General features: G+C 37.0%; 1 protein-coding gene across 1 annotated transcript in view; it reads left to right on the top strand.

Annotated features, from left to right (window-relative positions):
* LOC110161996 (myelin protein zero-like protein 2) overlaps positions 1 to 21,944 on the top strand; it is a 37,882-nt gene that overhangs the window by 5,789 nt on the left and 10,149 nt on the right. The gene's annotated exons all lie outside the window — the stretch shown is intronic.

Genomic DNA, 21,944 nt, shown 5'->3' with positions numbered 1-21,944 from the left:
CTCACATTTGAAATGTGACGATTTGAACATTTGTGTAAGTTTGAAGGATTTCTTAAGTTTGACCTTTTGCTGTTGATGTCACTTCTTGTTTTGATCATTTATTACTGGAATGAAACTGCTGAAACCATAGTGACCTGTGAGTCAGTGCCTCATGTTAAACACAACTTACTGTATTTGCCATGAATCACGTTGCTATTCATTTTAACAGTGAATTCGTAGCAAAGTATTCCCGTAAGAGATATGTTTTTCTTTTCATATTTTTGGACAGCATTTTACAATAGAAATTTGTTTTTGTTGTATAATCAAATAGTTTTCCATTCTGCTTTTTGTTCTTTTGTGTGTGTGCAGTCAGTGAGGTGAGAATGATACTTTGTTACTCTTACAGACCTTACTGTATATTGAGTCATTCACCCAGTAACTAAAAGGTTGATGGCACTGCTGTTGTGTCCTTTAGCAAGACTCATCCACCTGTCTGAGTTGGTATTACTGTGAGCTTATTCCACCTTAAATAGTACTGTATATTCAACTCACATATCACAAAACATGAATTATGGGGAAAAGATTAAAGCTGCACTATGTAACATTTTTGGTAGAAGGTCTGCTGTATGTTTATCACCAGTTACTGCTTTACCTGGAATGTTCCACAGTATGGCATTTAACTATATTTACTTCCATAGAGACAAGACGGTAAGAGCTAAGTTACAGTTTGGACCACTTTCAGTAAGGATGCATTTTTGTTGAAGTTTTTAAACAACAAAAACATATATCGTATATCAGAAAAGTTACATAATGCACTTTTAAGGAAAAAAAAAATCATTTGGTCTTTGTAGAACACCTCTTGTCTGTATTTTGAATGTTTACTTTCTGCATTGTGCTCAAGTTTATAGTTTAAACATTTACCCCACTTCACCTGACACTTCACTGATGCTTTTGTTTGGATTTGGTGGTGCTTGAATTCTTAACGTTGGTCTTTTGTCACTTGCGTACAAAGCCTGGCAATCCCTGAACTGTACACAATAACATGTGTCTCATAGGTGTGTCAGTGTCAGTGGAGCTCACCGTGTTAAAAACCACAACAGTTTTCCCCATAATAATGTTACTGTTAGTGAAAGCTGGGTGTCAAAATCCTGCTTAAGACCAGAAACAAGAAGTGCCCGTTTATTTGTAAATCTGGAGAAGCAGAAACAACAGTGAAATGAGCGAAAAATGCATGTGTGGGAGCATGTGTGAACTAAACCTGTAAATCCAGACAGACAGCCACACGCACACGTTGAGTTAAGATGGGGAGTGCATGTGAATGAAGTACTCAGGAAATGTCGGAAAAAAATCAGCTTCCCAAATATTAGTTCAGTCGATATCCTGTTTGGACATATAAACTGATGTAATAAAACTATATACTGGTCATAACCGGCACAGAAGGTTTCATGATGTGTGAACTTCTATTTACAGAAAAAGATACAGTATTGTAATTGGCATCGGAACTGAAAAACCTGGATCAGTGCGTCCCTACCTATTTTACGTGTGTATGTTTTTATCTTCAATAGCAAATATGTAACAGTAACAGAAATATTGTGAAATTGTATCATCAAAAGACTCACAATAGTATCTTGGGCCATTACAGTATTTAGAATTACAAGTCTCTTTTCTTAAATTCATTGTTATGGTGCAGCTAAAAAATAGCAGGAACTACAACTACAACCATGATCCATTGCTCTCTTTCAGTGCAGACTATAAATAAAAATATTAATGGATTTTATTTAATGGCACCATTCAGGACTCTCAAGGTCACAATCACAAAAATACAAGGTCAAAAAAAATAAATGATGTAGAGGACACAGGAGGACACAGGATGGGTCCATGTGCTTCAAGCATTTTAAAAGGAAAAAGCGCATTCACAATTTTGTTAGCCTCCACAAAATATTGTAATAGATATTGTACTGTGAGATGCAGAACATGAAAATATTGTACCAAGAGATTTGGATATTGTTACATTCCTATTCACAAGCCAAGATGAAATAAATTTCTTTGTTTTTTGTTCTGATTTTCTGCACATTTTTGTGATTTTACCCTACAGACAACTATTGAAAGTTAAAAAGAACCCCACTCCAAAGAGCCCCTGTTCACACTTGAATTATACATGTTCTCACACAGCGCTTCTCATCTTATTCCTTTAGCCAGCCACTTTGTTGATGCTCAGATTTTTTCTGGTGATACTGAGTAACATGTATGGAACTCAGCAGTGACCGCCCAGCCCCTGGTTCTGGAACAACATTTTCCATTCATTCTTCCCATAGGCTTTCTGAAAAAAAAAAAAATAAATAAAAATAATAATAATGGGAAAAAATTATGGAAAATTTACTTCTGGAACCGGAGCAAGCAGTCACTGTTGAGCTATCGGGCAGAGTGCACAAACACAGTGAGGAAAATGGTAACATTAGTAACATTAGGTATTAGGTAATACTTAAGTCCAGGAAAAAGCAGGACGAACAAAATAGAGTCCATCTTTAAGACAGTAAAAATAAGGGACAGCACCTTTAATTTGTCATATCTTCTTGTCATGGATGTGAAAAGCAACATTTTTATTGGCATGCTATCCCAAAAATATAACTATTTTTTTCCTTTCTTCCTTTAAGCTCACTCTATGCAAATGTGGTGTTGTGTTGCTGCTCTGTTTGTCCATGCAGTTGTAGTCTGTGGAGCTGCTCTGTAAACAGTTTAGACAGTGAATACACAGCAGAGGATCAGTTGCACTGCATACACAAGTTTATGACATCTGGACTGAATCAATTTATAAACAAAACAATCTGCTCCTCTGTACAGCTGTGGGGTGGGGTCATCAGTTTAAAGATGTACTGTGTAACTTTTCAGGTGGGGGAGTCCGTCAAATGCTTTTATTCTTGAAGATGTTCTTTGTTTTGTCTGGAATGTTTAACATTATGGTATTAAACCTTTCTATCTTCATGGAGATCAACCCAAACCAAATATGTAGCAACCCTGCCCACAGTCAGAATTTTTTCCCAGTATTTTTGATCTATAAAACCACGTTTAATTGAATGTAAGCCAGAGCTGTTTTAATGTCATACTTTGGAACATTCTAGGCAGAGCAATGGCATGTCCATACGAAACAAGCATGTGAAGACCGTCAACTAAAAAGTTACATAGTGCACCTTTAAGGCAAAGATCAAATCCATGTTAGTGAGAATTTAAAGAATTAGCCTATCTATGGGTTGCCATAGCAATTAACTATTAAAACAACAACAACAAAAAAGAACATGACTTGTATTCTGAAGTGCAGATTTGTTAAGTTTATATTGCTGAGGGGTAAGTTCTGTTATCAAAGGTGGTGTAAGTGCAAAAGAAGGCCAAAAAAAAAAAAAAAAAATAGTGATGATGACAGACAGATTTGGAAACTGTAATTCCTTGCACGTAATTTGCTTCTATAGCCAATATAATTAAAACTGGATGCCAGCTTCAGTGTTTGAAGACCAACTAGGTCTGTGAAATAGAAAAAGTGCCAAAGTTATTAGCCAGGTGTTTAATTTGGAAGCATCTTTTTGAGCAAAAGCACACAACAAGCCTAAAATAACTGTTGTGGAATTTCTATACTACAATCAGCAAAAAACTGAAAAGTTGTCTTTAATCAAGGAGTCTGATTTATTATATCAACTGTGGCCACAATCGCAGCCCATTCTGCATACAGAGTTTTTATACCCCTCAGGTGGGCATATTCCACAGAATAATACAAACACAGAGAATAAGATAGAATAAGGCATAATACTACCCTGAGAGGAGGGTAGGTCAGCCCAAGGCTGAGTCAACATGGATCAGACCATAACAATCAGTAGAATGATGGTATAACAAGTTAGCATCTCCGTGAGATGGAGGCACAAGGCTAGAGTGTCAACATAAGATGACAGGATTAGAACAAGTTATTAGTTAGTTGCAAAATCCACGACTATTAATCAACAACCTAAAGCTTGTAAAAGAGCAAAGAATAGAGCAAAGATTTCCATAACACAACCATATATTTTCTATTGACTTTTAAAGTGCTTTTAATGTTTCTATCCTGTCTCCCAGTGTGTATTAATAATCATACAAAATGTCACACTGAACAACTCCATTATGTTTAAACAAATCTGAATATAGAACAATAATTTGTACCTCTCATTTGATGGCTATAGATACAATTTGTTCAATTTTACTTGTCCTGTAGATTTTTGAATGCTAAAACTCTTTCCCACAAGTACAGTCTCAGCAATTACACATAAAAGTTAATGATAAAGTTATTGAGTGGTGAGATTTTTCCAGCCTTTTTCTACACCTCAGTGGAACACGCCTGTTTTTAGACAAGCCCTATTAATCAACAAATCAAATATAACTGCAGGAATGTTGTCAGTTGTCACAATACTAAAATTTCGAACTCAATTTCGATACTAAGGAATAGACTCGATACTCAATATAGTTTCCGATACCACGATAATAAAAAGCACCCTTTCTTTACACAATAGAATGTCATTTTCAACATTAAATTGTAGTACTTTCTTTTTTACCTTTCATTTCATTTATATTACCATGTGACCTTATATCTGTGTAATCCCTCTGTCACTCATAATGGTCCATGGGTGTATACTCGTCTTATACTTGTCTGACACAGCTCAAAATCATTCTAAATGATCCATCTACCAAGTTTATAGTATCGATACTTGCTCAAATTGGTATTTAGTTTTGATACTAGTTTAAGTGTCATATTTTTGATACTTTTGACAACCCAAAAGTAATATGTAGTAATATACAGATGTGCATTAATTTCCAGTAACACTAGATATTATTGTTTATTGCATAACATTTTCTGGTTAGATTGTACAGCTTGTGACACCTGAGTACAATGGATATTCTTATTCTCATGTTGTTCAACATGTGAACAAGAGGTTTTGCATACAGCACTATAATTACATGACATCCTACACAGCTATTTGAATGGAGTGTTGTGCAAAGAAAAGACGATAGGTGCGGCAGGGAGGGAAACTCTTCTTTGTACAAGTCTCTGTAGAGAAACTCTGTAGAGAGACTAAAAAGTTGACTTGACACATTCTTCACATATGATGGTTTGGACTGATCACATGTCAAATGCGTGTTGACTTAAACAATGACATTTTAATCAGTAAAACATATCTTAAGGTACAATATGAAACTTATTTAGTGGAAAGTCCAACATACTGTTACTGCTTTATTTGGAATGTCACATTTTTCTTACATTTATTCAATTACACTATTCAACTGTGTTTGAATGCTTAAAATTACTTTGAAAAACTTGTATTCTTACAGGCTGACTCCCCTGGCCACAGATCTGACTTATAAATTGTCCTTGTGGTGTCCCCTGCTTGTCTCCATAGAATTTGAATAGCATACACTGGAACATTCATGCTAAGTAATAACATCTCCATGGAGACAAGCAGATGGAAAGTTACACAATGCTCCTTTAAAACAAGTCAAACAATCTAGACCTATAATAACTGTGAGTATGAGAGTTTTCCTTCTTCCTGTTCTTGTAGAAAAGGGAATATGAGACATGTTATGCATGACTGAGGGCTTATGTAACTTGTTGAGCTATGTTTGTTATTTGGAGTAGGACCACATTCTGCACAGTAAAATGTACCCTTCACTGTTCAGTCTAATACGTTTGTCTGTGTTATGTTTTGGAAGACTTACTTGGTAACGAAGTGAAAAATAATGACTTGAGTCATTGTTGGCTAAAATCCCCTCATTAATTCTAAATCAATGCATCAACTTGTGGTATGGAAAATATTTGATTTCAGAATGAAGTATGAGACAGTGGCTTGCTGCATTGTGGGAGTCCAAATAAAGCTTTTACATGTAGATTAGTGTCTTATAAAAACATTGTGGGTTCAGTTCTCAGTGTCTAACCTTTTCTTTTGCTCAGTAACGAGGCCATATGTGGCCACCAAACACTATTTCTATTCTGTAACATTAAAGGTGTATTATGTCACTTTTCTGGTGGAGGGTCCGCCATCTGCTTTTCTTTATATAGATGTTATTGCTTTGTATGAAATGTTTCACAGAATGGCATTAAATCTTTCTATCTTCATGACCAAATCAGGCCAAGTTACAGGTCAGATCAGTGGAGAGGCAACCCTGCTCAGTCAGAATGCTTAATGTTTAATGTTATTGTGGAACATTCAAAGCAAAGCAATGACAAATCCATAGAAATAAGAAGGTGACAGATCCCTAACTGAAACATTACATAGCACCTTTTATGTATTGGGTCTTTTACATCTAAATACTGGTTAGTGGAAAAAATATTCTACTGTATTTTCCAACTATTGTGCAGAGGATCTACTCCAGATGTTGAAGTGAGGACTAACCAGCTGAAATATGAACCTATTCAGTATATTTTATGTGGTTTTAAATGCCTTTTAGCTGCTAGTACTGGAGCTACCCACATCCCCCATAAGAGAATGAAGATAGACATGTCAATAAGCTCGCAGACAGCCTCTAGTGTTCATTGACAGAATTACATTATGTTCACACCTGCTGCTCGAGGCTTCGTGCTTGTCCTGTCACCGGCTCAATCAGCTCAGAAACAGTAGAAATCTCAGCTGGACACACTTCACTACTTCCGCTCCTCTGTCCATCCTCTTTCTCTCATCTCTCCTCTCTCCCTCCCTCCACTGTCTCTCTCTCTCTCTCCCTCTCTCTTCTTCTCTCTCATCTTCCTCTTTTCTCCCTCTCTACCTCCCCTTTATTCTCTTTTCTATCCCCCTCTTCTCTACTCTTCCGCCTCTCTCCGCTCTCCTCTCAACATTTCCTCTCACCCGCTTTTTCTTTTTCCCCTCTCTCTCGCCCACTCTCTCATCTCTGTCCCTCTCTTCTTCTCTCTTTCCCTCACTCCCACCTCTTTCCTCTCTGTGCCTGTCCCTTGTCTACTCTCGATGTCTACACACTCCCATTCACACGCAGCCTCAGACCTTAAACTTAATAGTGTTTAGTGATTGCCTGTTCCTCTGCTCGGTGGTTGTGCGTGATGCAGACAGCCCCCTCTGGAGTTGGTAATCCATAGCTGAAGTTGTTGTGTCAGCAGAGCAGTGGGAGTGAAGGAGGTTTGATGGATTAAACTCTTATCCTGCGTTCAGCCACTGCACGTTTCCCCTGGCCTGATAGATGACCGCCGCGCTGAGCAGAGTGCAGAAAGTACAGCTATAGAAAGGAAGTGTTTCAAAGATGCCCTGTGTCACTCCAGATTGGAAAGGTCAAAGCAAAGAGGAGAACTATTATGGAGTGTTTAGGTTTTAGTTGATAAGGTACTGCAGCTGAATAAATTTTTTTTGTATTAACGCTAACTAAAATGTGTGCAACTACAGTGTACAGCAGTGTTTCCCAAACTTTTTTTTCTGGGGACCTGTATTTTAAAAGTCATAAAATCTTTGCGACCCAAGTCCATAGACATTATTCATACATTTGTGACCATTATTGGATAGTTTAGGATAGTTTATTGTTGATTGAGTGATCATGTCTTTCTGAACAATTAGACTACCGTATTTTGCGGACTATAAGGCACACCGGATTATAAGGTGCAATATCAATAATGTTAAATTCTCTCGTCTATTTTCATACATAAGGCACACCGGATTATAGAGAGCATTAAGCAAAACAAACGGACAACACTTGAGACTTTTTTAATTCCTAGGAGGATGACTCAAATATACATTGAGTAATAATGTGTTTAAGGCGACTTTGCGCACATTTGTTTATGTTTTACAGAAACTAAACTTAAAACTAGATGGCTAATTTGCATAAACTATAAGTGATTTAAAAAACTGCTTGCTAAGGAGCAGTCAGCTTCTGTCAGACTAAAGAACATGACTCAGTGAAACTCGGTTTGAGTAAGTAAGCATTAATACATAAGGTGTACCAAATTATATAGCAGACTGTAGATTTTTCTGAAAATTAACGGTTTTTAAGTGTGCCCTATAGTCCAAAAAATATGATAGTCCAATTTTAAACAAGGAAAAACAGTAATCAGTGTTTCCCACAGAAAATTGGCTAGGGAAGGTGGTGCTGCTGAAAAAAGTGAGGAGATTCTGTGCACAGAGAAGAAGTGAGGAGCAGGGGGTGCGTGGAGATGTATGTATATGAATATTGCAGACCTATATGCAGATTTCAACAAGGCAACCCAAAAAAGAAAGTCTCTTGTGACCCAATCTTTAGGAAACAATGGTGTACAGTGTATATCATCACTCTTATACAATAGAAATGAATATTTTTAAGTCTTGTGAGTGAATAAATAGAATGGTCTTGATCTTTATCAGAACTAATCCAATCAATCCACTTTAGTTAGAAGTAGTCTAAATAAGATGAGATAGAAGCACGCATGACCTGTGTAAAAGCATTAAAGATAAAAATCCGTTTCACTTTTTTATCTTTGAAAGCTGACAAACCAGATTTGACAACCGCATTGTTTTGGAAATTTTAAATCTACATGTTAATCTACATGTTAATATACATGTTAACTAAATTGTTACTGTTACATACATTAAAATTGTAGTTTATTCTATGAAAAAGAGTGTTTTTTAGAAATGGTATTGCAAATGGAATTGAGTAACAAGTGTTTCCCCTAGTATCAGAATCCGCTTTAAATTGTAGTATTGTAATAACACAACAACAAAAAAAAAATGTTGTGAAGCACTCAGAGCCAGAGCACAACACATATTCAACAGAGACTGCACCTGGTGAACCTGTGATACTGTTTATTCTATCTGAGAAATAATTATAACAACACTGATGAAACGAATCCACGAGTTTACACTGCCCTTTTCTTTATGCACTTTCAGTAGTGAAGAGTTTGGCATATTTTATCTCCTCCGCGAGCAGCTGCAGAAACAGGATATAATTAGAACAAATGGCTTCATCCTTTGGGAGAGTTAAATGTCAAACTTTCCCCAAAATCACAGCACTATGCAGCAACAACAATCTGACCAATATGTTCCAACATACATTCCAACTTTTAATCAATAATAGTAGGTAAACTATAATTGAGGACTTGTATTAGTATTTTGTGAGTGAGGCTGTAGAGATTCTGCATTTTCGGGAAACCATTGAACAATATTTGGTATTATAATTATAAGAAGAATACTGTCTAGGTTAAATCTACACTATGTAACTTTTCTGGTGGAGGGTCTGCTGCCTGTCCCCAAGATGATGATGATGATTTCTTTATTTTAAATGTACCACAGTAAGGCGTTAAACATTTGACTCACCCACAATAAGAATATATGTTTTCCAAGTTTTTTCTTCTTCTTTTTTTTTTTTTTTTTTGAGCAGTGAAAACCTCTATAACTGAAAAATACAAGATGACATCCTCAATAGAATACAGTGGAACATTGCAGGCAAAGCAATAACATCTTCATGGAGACAGGCAGGAAGTGGACACCAGAAAAGTTATCTTAATCGTCATTATTTGGTAGTAATTGTACATTATTACAACACAACATTTGAGTACTGATCTCGCTTATATTTCTTGCATGTACAGTGTATTTTCCTCTGTATTTATCTAGTTCTGTGGGGTCGTCTGGGGTTGAGGGCTCTATGGGAGACTGAGAGATAGAAAACAGCACCACCTGTCTACAGCCAGCCTTCATCAGCTTCACTGCTCTCCCATCTGTTTATAAGATGAGGAGGACATTGTTGAAATAAGTGAGTTGGCTCTGCTCCTTTTCATAACAGAACTGATTTTGAGAATTTTTTTGCCTGGAAAGTCACAGGGATGTAGGTTCGTGACTTATTTATTAGGAAAAGTGAAGAGAGTGGAAAGGTCAAGTTTTAGTGTAACTGGTGAATGAGCAGAATATTTGCAGGGCTGTTAACCTCAGAGAGGGGAGGTTATGCACAGTTATGACGGGTAATTTCTTAAAAAATATTTGGTAGCCGTTTATAATAACTAGCCTTAATAAAGCATGACTAAATCCTTAATTCTTTAATAACATTTTATTTATATGCTATTTTCTGGCCTATACTATAATGTTTTCTCTTCAAAAACATACCTGGAGTTGTGTTTTGTTTTATTCACACGTTTAACTCACAAACCCTGCATATTTAAGCTGAATTCTTCTTTCAAACAGAAAACACCCTGTTCCCACTTGTGATGTCATGTGATAGTAGTAGAAGTGCTCCACTGTGTTTTTAAACTCTATACTCCTTCACTGGAATCCTTTGGATCATTTCAGCTCTGGAAATGCCAATCTCTGTTGAACTAAAGGTAAAAGGAGGAGGAACTTTTCAATTATCACTTTATGACATAAAGGTGGAACAGAGGATTTTGAGCTTTGGAGATGTAGACAGACGAATATTAAAGGATTACTCAGACTTGTGTGGATTAATCAAAACACAACTCCAGGTATGTTTTGATGAGGTAACACACATCATAATAGCCTATTCTACCAAAACAATATATCAAATTATCACATACCCCAGCATTGTCATAAATATATCCCATATCCCCAGTTTCCAAAGGCACTTTCTTAACTTTAATTCAAGTTTTGCACTTTTCTTGTCACATTCTTCTCTGTTGAGACCTACAGTCATATTTCTTCAGTTCTCTCCATATGAAGGCATCTCTCTGGGAGGCCTCCGCTCTTACATACCCTGTTACCTGAAGCTGCCGTTCCCAGCCCCACTGCAGCGCGTCATGAAAGACTGTCCTTGTTACAGCCCCACCTTACCCCGCTCTGTGAAATCTCTCACAAAGCACAGAAGAGGCTCTAAGTGTTTCCTGTTCAGAGTCCAGTTTCTTCCTGCGTCAGATGTAATGAACACGGCTCAGGGACCACCACTGCAGGAGAGTCAGGATATACTAGTTTTACTCAAACTCAGAGCTGTTGTAGCGACAGCATAAATTTAATTTGTTTTGCATACTTGCAGAAATGTCTTCACATTTGCTTATCAATGTGCATAATTGTGAAAGAATTTATGTGTTATTTAAAATATTATGAATCATTTAAAATCATAATCATTTGTGTGTGTGATTAAAGTTATCAACAATTGCATTTTTGGGTTTTTCCATATGTATGTCATATGTCCTAGTACTCCTGACTCATTAAGCTAATCAACTTAGTCACCCATGAGAAGACAGCTAAGGGTTTTTCCCCTCATGTGGTTAGCATAAGTTTTTGGGAGAAAACTGACCAAATTGTTTATCACCTGGAGCCTGTAATCAAGTGTGAAATGGGGGGGTGGTTTAGCCTAAAGATTGTTAGCATGTGATCATTGTAACCATTGTGTGATATAACATAATGTACTGTACTGTTATCTGTGAAATGACTGCAATACAACCTGCTGTTGGGGGGAGAGCTGGCAGAGTAGAGTAGGCTCAGCCAGTGGTATTGACAGGCTCTGACAGCTCTCTCTCCTTGCACAAGTATTACTTTTAACTGTCTCGTTTTGGTGTGTCTTTATTTAATGTAATTTGATGTCTTAGAGTAAATTCCCTGACAATAATGCCTACTGATATTTTTGAGTTAAAGGTCCCATATGACATTGTTTTCTGATCTATATGTTATAATGCTGTTTCCTCAACATGGATATACTGGAGTTGTGATTTGTTTCATTTACATATGCTTTTTATGATAACTAAGCTTGCCTCTGCACAAATCTGACATGTAAGTTCGTAACATGTCCACAGAAACAAGCTGGTGCTGGACCCAGAAAGGTTACCAGAAAGGTTACTTAGTGCATCTCTTCTACAAAGTGGACACAACAATATGTAGTATGATTCACATGGTGATTTTTCCTATGAGAATGCAGATAAGGTTTATCTGAAAACGTTATCTTACAAAGAAATTTTAGAAATGTGTAGGAAAGCAGAGGAGTGTATTTCCAGAGCACTTGTGGGCAGCTCTGTAAATGTCAGTCATGCGTGTTTCATGTGTGAAACACCTGTACGCTCTGTTTCATACATTCAACACTCCTACCATAATGGCCATGGCAACCAAGTCCAGAGGAGGACATGACATGACATTTAGTATAACATGATCCTATACTAAATAACCCTAAGGGACTTGAAGCTCAATATATTCAAATAAAAACATAGTCAAAGAAATAGTTGCACTGATGCTAATGAAAGTACGGTGTTTGATTAATATGAGTAACAGTATTGTTGGAATATTATACTGAAAATCAGATACTAATTGATATTAAAACTAGTATAAAAATGACATACTCTTGATACTTGATACTAAAAATGTCTAATTTACAGGACAGAAATTAACCTTTAAAATGATCTTGAGCTATGTCACTTTAAGTATAAGACCACATAGACTAGTATAAGCCCTTGGATCACTGTTGAATCTCATTGTGGTGTCGGAATTGTATAGAGTACTGAGTCTATTCCTTACTATCATGGCAACACTATAGTGGAATAATTCAGGTGCACTACTGAAATATTGGTTTCCAATGTATTCATAAAGTGTGTGGAGAGATAGATGTCTTCAATGGAGGAGAATATTTCAGCAAACTCCTAAGAACTGTTTCTCTTGGCAGTAAATAGCTTTAATAAATTATGTGGATGTGATAGGCCTATTGCATGTTTGACAAACAACCAAGTGTTTTGAAATATGCACTCACCTCTTCATTGTAGGTCCTATATTAAACAAAATTAACTCATGGAATGTTGTTACCTCCTCAAAAACATACCTGTAGTTGTGTTTTGTTTCATTCACACGTGCTTTAGTAACCCTTTATTATTAATCTATCTACATCTTCAAACCTCAAAATGCTCTGTTCCACCTTGTGATGTCATGAAGCGGTATTTTTAAAGTTAGCAGCTGCTTTTACCTTTTTGTGTAGTAGAGATAGTAGAGGATATTCTAGGGATGAAAATATCCAAATTCTAATGAAGGTGTATGGGGTTTAAAAACACTGTGGCTCACTTCCTGTATTACCACATGACATCACAAGGTGGAGCAGAGAGAAGGACTCAGCCTAAATATGCTGTATTTGTGTGTTAAAAGTGTGAATGAAACAAAACACAATTCTGGGTATGTTTTTGATGAGGAAAGAACATTATAAAAGTTCAGGAAATAGCGTAATATGGGCCCTTCAAGCCAAGCGCTTCCAAAAAGTCCTATTCAAATACAGTAAAACCTATAGTGCACTGTGTCTTGCTGTAATGCTTCAGTGCTGCTCCTGACAGTGGATGAAATATCATAGGGGTGGGACCGGCATAAATGATATTTTTTCTGGTTATTTAAGAGGGTTTCGACGGGCCCTGGTCTCCTGCCAAGCCAACTAAACCTAATCACTGCTGAGTGGGTCTGCTCTGATTATTTTAGCCTGTACGATATGTGTTTGCCTTCAGAGGGACCGAGCGCTTTCTACAGCCCTGTGTCGACAGCTTGAAGTACATTAAAGGTTCACTGAGTTCACCTTATTGTGATAAATCGGACGCACAAGCTAATGGCAATACTACCTGTGTCTGTACCTCTTGGACCAATGCCAGCACTAGAATCCTGTGAAAACATGTAACAATGGATAGAAATGCGACATGGTGGTATTTAAGCTCTATCTGGCCCTCCGTTCCAACAGCAGGGTTTACATAGGCAACAGCATATAGGCTTTGTAAGGGTATGGAATAGATAAGATGTACGATGCAGAGTCAAAACCGAGAAGTCACTTATAGGTCAATGTGTCTTCCGAACAATATGTGAACAAGAGCAAAGGGACACAGTGAACACGAGAAATCCTCTTGTGCAGGAACAACGGATTAAACCATAAGATGTGAAAAATGTGTTTGGCTTTCAGTGCGGTTTTGTGCCGTTTTGTCAAATTGATTTGCATGTCAATAAGAAATGCTCTGAGAACATTTCTGTATTTTTAGGGGAATACTCCTCTCTTCTAACAAAAAAGTATACAGTATTATAGACATTCTGGACTTTAACAAAATGCTTTCACCTCTTTAAAGGTTCTAATTACGCACAATTGACTCCCCTGAGCTTAAAGCCATGTTATAATTTTGTTACCTCCTCAAAAACATACCTGGAGTTTTGTTTCATTCACACATGTTTGAGTAATCCTGAATCATTAGTCTGTGAATCTCTAAAGCTCAAATGCTCTGTTCCACCTTATGATGTCATGAAGAGGTAGTTCAGCTTTTGTTTAGTAGAGACTGGAAATTCTACAGCTGAAATTATCCAAAATGTCACTGAAGGTGCGAAAAGAACTCTAATTATGCAGGGTTTATGTGTTAAACATGTGTGAATGAAACAAAACACTACTCCTGATATGTTTGTGATTATAACACAGATCTGAAAATAGCGTAAAACCAAACCTTTAAGTTTATACGGCCTGTACATCAAAGACTACATTTAACACCATGAATGGAGCTATCCAAACATCTCCAACTCCATAATGAGCACATTCCAGACACATGCATTTGTTTGAACTGCAGGACCTCTACTAATGACCTCTCACTAATCATCTGTGAAAGCTTGTGTGTCTGTGTCTGTCCCGTGACGCTGGGTGTGTCCATCTCTGGCCCGTGTAAAGAGGAAGTTCACACATAAACAATGGACCTCTACTGTACTTGAGACATGACTTAGCATAGCCACAACATGCAAACAGCACTTTTAACTTACCGACAGTGTTGGGAAGTAGGCCTAACTTAATATATCTGCATTAAATATCTTATATAAATAAACATACTCTATATCTTGATTTACTGTATTCTGTTATAATTCATTTAGTGGTTTTCAGGATACAGTAATTTTCCTCAAATTAAACATATACACTGTGGTGCATACATTAGCTGTTATTATGTTATTATTACATGTGGGAATAATTTTTCCTTCCTAATCTGATCAAACACTGCAACTAACATAAAACTGTTACAGTATACAGTACTCTTTCTGGTTGGAATATATGCAGTTAGTCAGAGTACTGTATACTGTAATATACAGTATACAGTACTCTGTATACTGTATATTACACACACAAAATACATATTAAAGGTGCATTGTGTAACTTTTCTGGTAGAGGGTCCACCAGTGGAAATGTTATTATTTTGTCCGGAATGTTTCACAGTATGGCATTAACCTTTTTATGATCATGGAGATCAAACCAGGCCAAGTTACTGGTCAGATCTGTGAAGAGGCACAGTCAGAATGCTTTTAGAGGTATTTTTGAGTAATGAAGTGGTCTGTAATTTGATAAATGTAAGTTAGATGTAGGTAGGTGGAGGTGTTTAATGTCATATTGTGAGAACATCTGAAGCAGAGCAATGACATCCATGGAAACAAGCGGACCTTTAAAGGAGATTTATAATGCAAAATCGACGTTTAATGATGTTAGAATTGTTTTTCCTTCTCATTTACCTACTCAAAGTTGTATTAAGAGAGATTCCTACATGTTTGAGTAGTAAAGTTTATTCTCCTGCATTCAAGATGTCATTGCTCTGTTATAAAAATATGTCTTTTTCAAAGCAAGTTTTCAGTGCTCTGTAACTAACTTTTCCAATGTTCTCCCATCAACTGCTTATCAGCTTTTACCCAGTGCACTTAAATGGATCCATGTTTTCCGCCATTGCCGAGCCTTCAGTCATCTCCTCCATCATGCTGTCGATTAGCTGTGTGTCTATGTTTCTAAATGAGCTGGAGTTTCCACTTGTAATGTTATGTAATGTCATGGCTCTTCCTAACCAATTACTGCACGCTAATGATTAAACACGGCTATGTTCCGCGTCGCCACGGGGGCAAATTACCCAAGTAATTGAAGTTACTGTACAAGTTGCTAAATGTGCCTTTATTGTTTTGATGATGGTCGTTTAAGATTCACATTAACTCTAATTTGCAGCCACTATGAAAGGAAAGTGCATATGTTCTGGGCTATGGTACGCACCGTGAATGTTGAATCGGTGAAACTGGCCCTGAGGATGGGTTTATATTATGAAGTTCTGTGAAATGTTTCATCATAAAATTGTTGAAAACCTTCTACAAGTACGTTCTGAAGGTTAAGTGTGTATTGTGAGTGAATGGTTGTCACTGGTTGTCCTTGGGTATAAGCTTTTTATTCACAGACTAAACGCACCTATGGCCGATGACAACTGGAATAGGCTCTTTGTAACTAGACATATAATGAGTAATTGTAGTAGGTAACTGTGCAATTACTTGAATTTAAAAGCCCGTATTACACTATTTTCTGATCTATGTTATAATGTTTCATCATCAAAAATGTATCTGGAGTTTTTTCTTTTTTTGCTAACACACAAACTCTGCATATTTAGGCTGAAGTCTTTTAACAAAACCTGTTCCACTTTGTGATGCCCATGCAGCAATACAGGAAGTGCTCCACTGTGTCTTTAAACTCCATACACCTTCATTAGAATCATTGGGATGAAGTCAGGCGTAAAATTGCTGTCCCTACTGAGCTAAAAGGTTGCTTCATGACATCACAGGGTGGGACTGAGCATTTTGATCTTTGGAGATGTTATCAGACTAATAATACGGGATTATTTAAACATGTGTGAATGAAACAAAACACATTTCACCATGTTTTAAAGCTCTAAGAGTCAATTTTGCATACTACAGGACTTTTTCTCATTTCTGATCATCAGTGATATCCATTTGGGTCATTTTCATTAAGATGACTATCGCCAAAAATCTTGTCAGTAAATGCCTGTGATTTGGAGCAGAGTTAAGACTTTTTTTGTGTGTGTGATTTTTAGTTTTTATGAGATTAAATAAAATCATGATTGATTAAATTAAATTGATGAAAAAATATAATGAATGTATTTGTCATATTGCTTGACCCTAGTAATGAGTGCATATGCTAATAACATTTTGTAGACATTTTGGGAGGAAGCCAATTATAAGTTAAGTATTGAATGACGACATTCCAGACAATCATAGCAACAGCACTCAACTAAATACACCTCTCATTTTCATTCTGTCCACAGCCGTCCTTCTTGATGTTGCCAAGTAGGACAAAATATTTTAGTCATATTGAGGCATAAATCCAACTATGAGATCATTTAAAGTTCATCACCGGAAGCAGACAGTTCATTATTCTTGTACTAATCCCTCTGCATGTTTTAATGAACAGCTTAATTCACCGGTTCAGGCTTTCAGAGATTGACAGGTGACAGAGCAGGTAACACATGGCAGCTTAAACTGATCAATATGTTTCCATATATTGTCATTTTCATATTACAATATTTAATCATATACTCTATGTTTTTATGCGTAAAGCAGAATGTCTTGAAAATCATTCAGTGATGGAAAGGGTCAGTTGCTTTAGTTTTTTAAGTATTTGTATTAAAACGTGTTTATTTTTCATCTTCGATTTACATATGCAGTATAGAATATCACATAACATTTATCAGACCAACAAAACAGAAAAAAGGTAAACAAATGAGATCGTCAAGCTATGTGACATTTAAATGACAATTCTCAGATATATTACATTACATTTGAATATTATTCATAATTATTTAACTTGAGCTTTTTGCAACCTTACACATTTTTCATGATTTAAATACATTTATATATGAACCGGCTCTATTTTTCCATCATAAATATAACCAAGTACTTTACCCTTAATACAAGCAATTAATTTGAACTTTCTGCCCAATATAAATCTTGAGCTTTTTTATCAGAGCATACTTTAAATATTTCCAGTAAAGGCCAGATAACAGTCCTGGTTGGTGGGTAAACAGTCTGCAGTGTGCCCGTGTTAGAGCCTGGCTTCACACGTTCCTCTGTATTTCATCGAGCTCATTTAAAAAGCATTAGTCTGTTAGCGCGCAGTGGACCCTCTGCTCCTCAGCTCACAGGAAGCCCCCTCTGCTCCGATAAGAAGCTCACTACTGCGGCTCAGGAGGCTGACCTGGATACTTCCTACACACCTCAGCCTCATGCACGTGTCTGTGGGGCTGGGTAAACATACCGTACAGGCTCATTGTTCTCAAGATTTTCTGCAGGCGTTCCAAGTTTCTACCTTATTGTATTCATACAGAGTGAAACATGTTTTTTAAAGGTCCTAAATTGCACAAAGTTAATTTTTGTGAGCTTTAAGCCATCTTATAGTGTTGTTACCTTGTCAAAATCATACCTAGAGTTGTTTTTGGTGACCTTTATGTCCAGGTTCAGCTGTATTTCTTTGTGATTGCTCTCTGACGTATACTCATCCCTAAACCTATCATCCTTGTCATTCAACATTTACCTCCACTCTGGCTCCTACATGTAATTTCTCTTAGAACAGGAGTGTACAAACTTTTTTTTTTTTCCATGGAGGTTGTCATATACCATGTGGAGGGCCATAGATTGGTGATCAATACAGTGAATCATTCAAAACATAGCTTTTATCTGAGGTTTTAAAATGCAACCACAACTATTCAAACTCAGAACCCTAATATCAGGCCTGCCTCAAATCTATTATAATTATTAGATACTTATTGGTAAACAATTTAAAACTAGCAGTAAAAAGTACCTCCCAGGATAACATGGGTCAATGCACCAGAAAGTTTGAGGACCAAGAAACATTTTCCTGAGGGCCACAATTTGGCACCAGGCCATAGTTTGGGCACCCCTCTTAGAGCTTAAATGTCCACAGTTAGTCTTGTGAAGTGTGCCAATAATGTTAGCAGAAGGCTTGGCTGCTTTGAGAGCCGTGTGTCTCTGCTGACTTAAACTGTGCTACACATTGGCAGTGACTTTAATGGGTCTGGACATGGATTATAATATTATTAGACTAGACAGCTCTCTGTGGACAGGTCAGGTGACACAGACAGGAGTGCAGTGGATCAATGCGTCTTCCCCCTTAGACAGCATAAATTGTGTGGACTAATTATAGTTTTATTGGAGCTATTCAAAGAGTAACTGGGTGTAGTTTGCCAGTTTTAAGCACTTTTGAATTGAGTAAGATTAAGGAATACTTATTGTAGTTTACCATTATGGTATAGACAAAATGGCTGGGAGGGCATCCAGCTTTCAGTATTTTTCCAAAGTAAATGTAACCCAATTTTGAATATTACATACAATAACTTCAAGCAATTAATTACAAAACTGTAACTTTGGTGAGTTTAATTTGTTGGAAACTTTTCAGTAAAGAGTTGGGCTGGTAAAAAAAATTTTAAAATTTTAATCAAATTGAGATCCAGTCATTTCAAATTGTCTACAGCCATTCCTCTATCAGAAAAAGTTTGGAGCAGAGTTCAGACTTTGGAGGAATTATTATTTTTTACTGTGTTTTGTCCTAAATGGCAATGTCTTGTTTATATACATGAAGCGATCATCCGATATGTTGAGGTTGCTGAGGTTTTGCATCTATGTCACAAAACCACGTGAGCTGGTGTTGATGCCACCATATTGGAGGTCAAACTATCCATCTGGTCGAGCTGCAGTATTTGTGTGCGATAAAATTTGAATTGAATAACTTTGGTTTTGACCTGTGTTGCTATTGGATGTTCTGGCTGGAGTCAATCTGCTAAAGAAGGAGGCCAAAATATCTTTCTATCGGATCCCGGCTGATAAAGATCACAGACACAAATGATTGCAGACATAAAAAGAGAGGGATGGGAGCTCACTGAATACAATCATCTGTGCAGTTAACATTTCATTTCTGGTGAGGGACCACCTCCACACAAACGAAGAGATTTACACTAAATGAAATGATACCAAATACCAAAAGTATTTTTCTCGCCAGTGTACCAGCACGGAATCCCTCCCCACACACCCCCGTCCTCACGTCCCAAGCAAGGAATCCCCCCCACCCCGGTCCTCTATTTCTACCGTCGTAGCAGCTCCGGCTCTGATTTTGACCTCCATTCTACTTACTCTCACTGTTATCAGGAACAGATGTGATGACTTGGTGATCAACAAAGATCTCACGCATCCCACTACAAAATCTTTCTGTACTTTTCAATTCTTGGTTGGTGTAGGACAATGTTGAATGAATTAAGTAGTTGTAAATATCTGGTTCCTAAAGACTGGGCACAGAGCAAGTGTTGATTAGACTGACAAAGCGCTCTATCGGAATTAGATCGGGATCTATTCCATAACCCAGGAGGATGACTTTAGATTTATACCTTTCTAATGACGGCTGATCTAACGAGCTGGCAATTTCGGACAGTTTTCTGTTGTTTGCGCTGTTTAAAGTAGCCATGATTATATTGTAATAAAGTGAATAATCCCAATCTTGACCTCCAGTATGGCTGCCAAAACATTAAATCATGTGACTGCCATGTCACACGCAAATCCTTAATACCAATAGCGATCATTTCGACTTCAGAGAAACTAGTGGCCTATAAACTCTGCTGGTATTTTGGGCAAACGTGAAAAGCTATTTATGATGATTTTCGCCAGATGTAATGTTATTTTATTTATGTACTTTTAATTTATAACAAACTCACCCACAGCCCTTTTTAAACATAATCCTTTAAAAGAGCTGTGTAATCATGTTTTGTGCAGTTATCTCTTCACGCTAAAGAGCTAAAATAAAGCTTTGTTTGTATTTTTTAAGCAGCAGGTTGGCCAAAACAAAGTATCGGTTTTGGAGATTTAAGACTGATAGCTAATATATTAAAAAGTAAATCTGTCTATTTCTATACATGATGATAATTTTGTTGGTTTTTGAAAAGAAAAATAAAATCAAATTCAAAATCGTCATATGGTTGAGATGACATGAGGGGAAACATGCCATACTGCACAGCCCTACTACAGAGCATCTTTCCCACACCATTTCTCTACAGCTGATATTGTAACATTTTGCTCTAAGTGTATATCTATAGGTTACCATAGACCGTATATTGTGAGTCCATAAAGCATTTGGCTGCATTTCCACATTTCCACCCCATAGCTTTAATGGCTCTGAATGATCTCGCTGAATAAAATATGTAGTGAAGTTCCAAAGGTGAGTTGGATTCTGGGCCAGGCTGTAACTCAGTGTTAAACATGTCTCTTCCTGAGCACTCGAGGCTGTATGTCTATAAACCCAATCCATCATGACAGAGAAAGACCCAAACCGCTGCCAATAGCCCGTCTGTTCCCCGCTCCATTCATTTCACTCCTAATAGGTCCTCCACGTACAGTAAAGATTGATATAGTCCATAGTCCAATAATATAGCGCACCTCACAAATCCACTGAGCGGCCGCGGTCCAGCTAAAGTGAAGGTAATTCATGCTGTCACCTGTTTGGCCCTAGTCGAAGGCTTCTAAGAGGTGCAAATGAACCTGTTGTGTAACTTAACATTTGGGCATGTGCTTTGTTAAACTGTTAAACTACTGGGCAAAAAGCTCCTGGTATGAAATGCTTGTAATAATGTTATGTTCATGGGATTGGAGGTAATCAATAATTAGTATAATCTCTGAAGCATTTTCACATTTTAATTAACAATATATGTTTTAACAGTGTACCAACCACATAGTTGCATCATTGACAATGATTTCGATACTGCTTTCATGACAAAATTAAAATGAATTAATTTTCAAATAATAACAGCAGTTTAATTTATAGTTTTCATGTGGTCTTGTAGCTCTGATGTACACTACTGGTCAAAAGTTTTAGAACACCACACTTTTTCCAGTTTTTTTAATGTTTACTGTTATTCGAAACTTTTGATTCATGAAAGTGTCCACCTTTGGCAGATATAACAGCTGAACACACTCATTCTTTTTAGAATAGAATAGAATAGAAATCAAATATTCTTGAGAAAGTTCTCCCCAAGTCTGTTGCAGAAGTTTCCATAAATGTGTGGCACTTGTAGGTTGCTTCATTCTTCTGTCCAGTTCATCCCAAACCAACTCGATGGGGTTGAAGTTTGGAGACTGTGCTGGACACTCCATGTTTTCAAGCTTACCATCTATCTCTCTTTTTTCCTGAGGTAGTTTTGGCCAAGCTTTGACTTGTGTTTTGTTTTTTTATCTTTTTTTATCCTCTGGCTG

This window comes from Boleophthalmus pectinirostris, unplaced genomic scaffold, assembly GCF_026225935.1.
Source record: "Boleophthalmus pectinirostris isolate CB_2022bp ecotype Guang Dong unplaced genomic scaffold, ASM2622593v1 HiC_scaffold_9, whole genome shotgun sequence".
Taxonomy (NCBI): Eukaryota; Metazoa; Chordata; class Actinopteri; order Gobiiformes; family Gobiidae; genus Boleophthalmus; species Boleophthalmus pectinirostris.
The sequence above is the reverse complement of the archived record's forward strand: the minus strand, read 5'-3'. Positions and strand labels throughout refer to the sequence as shown.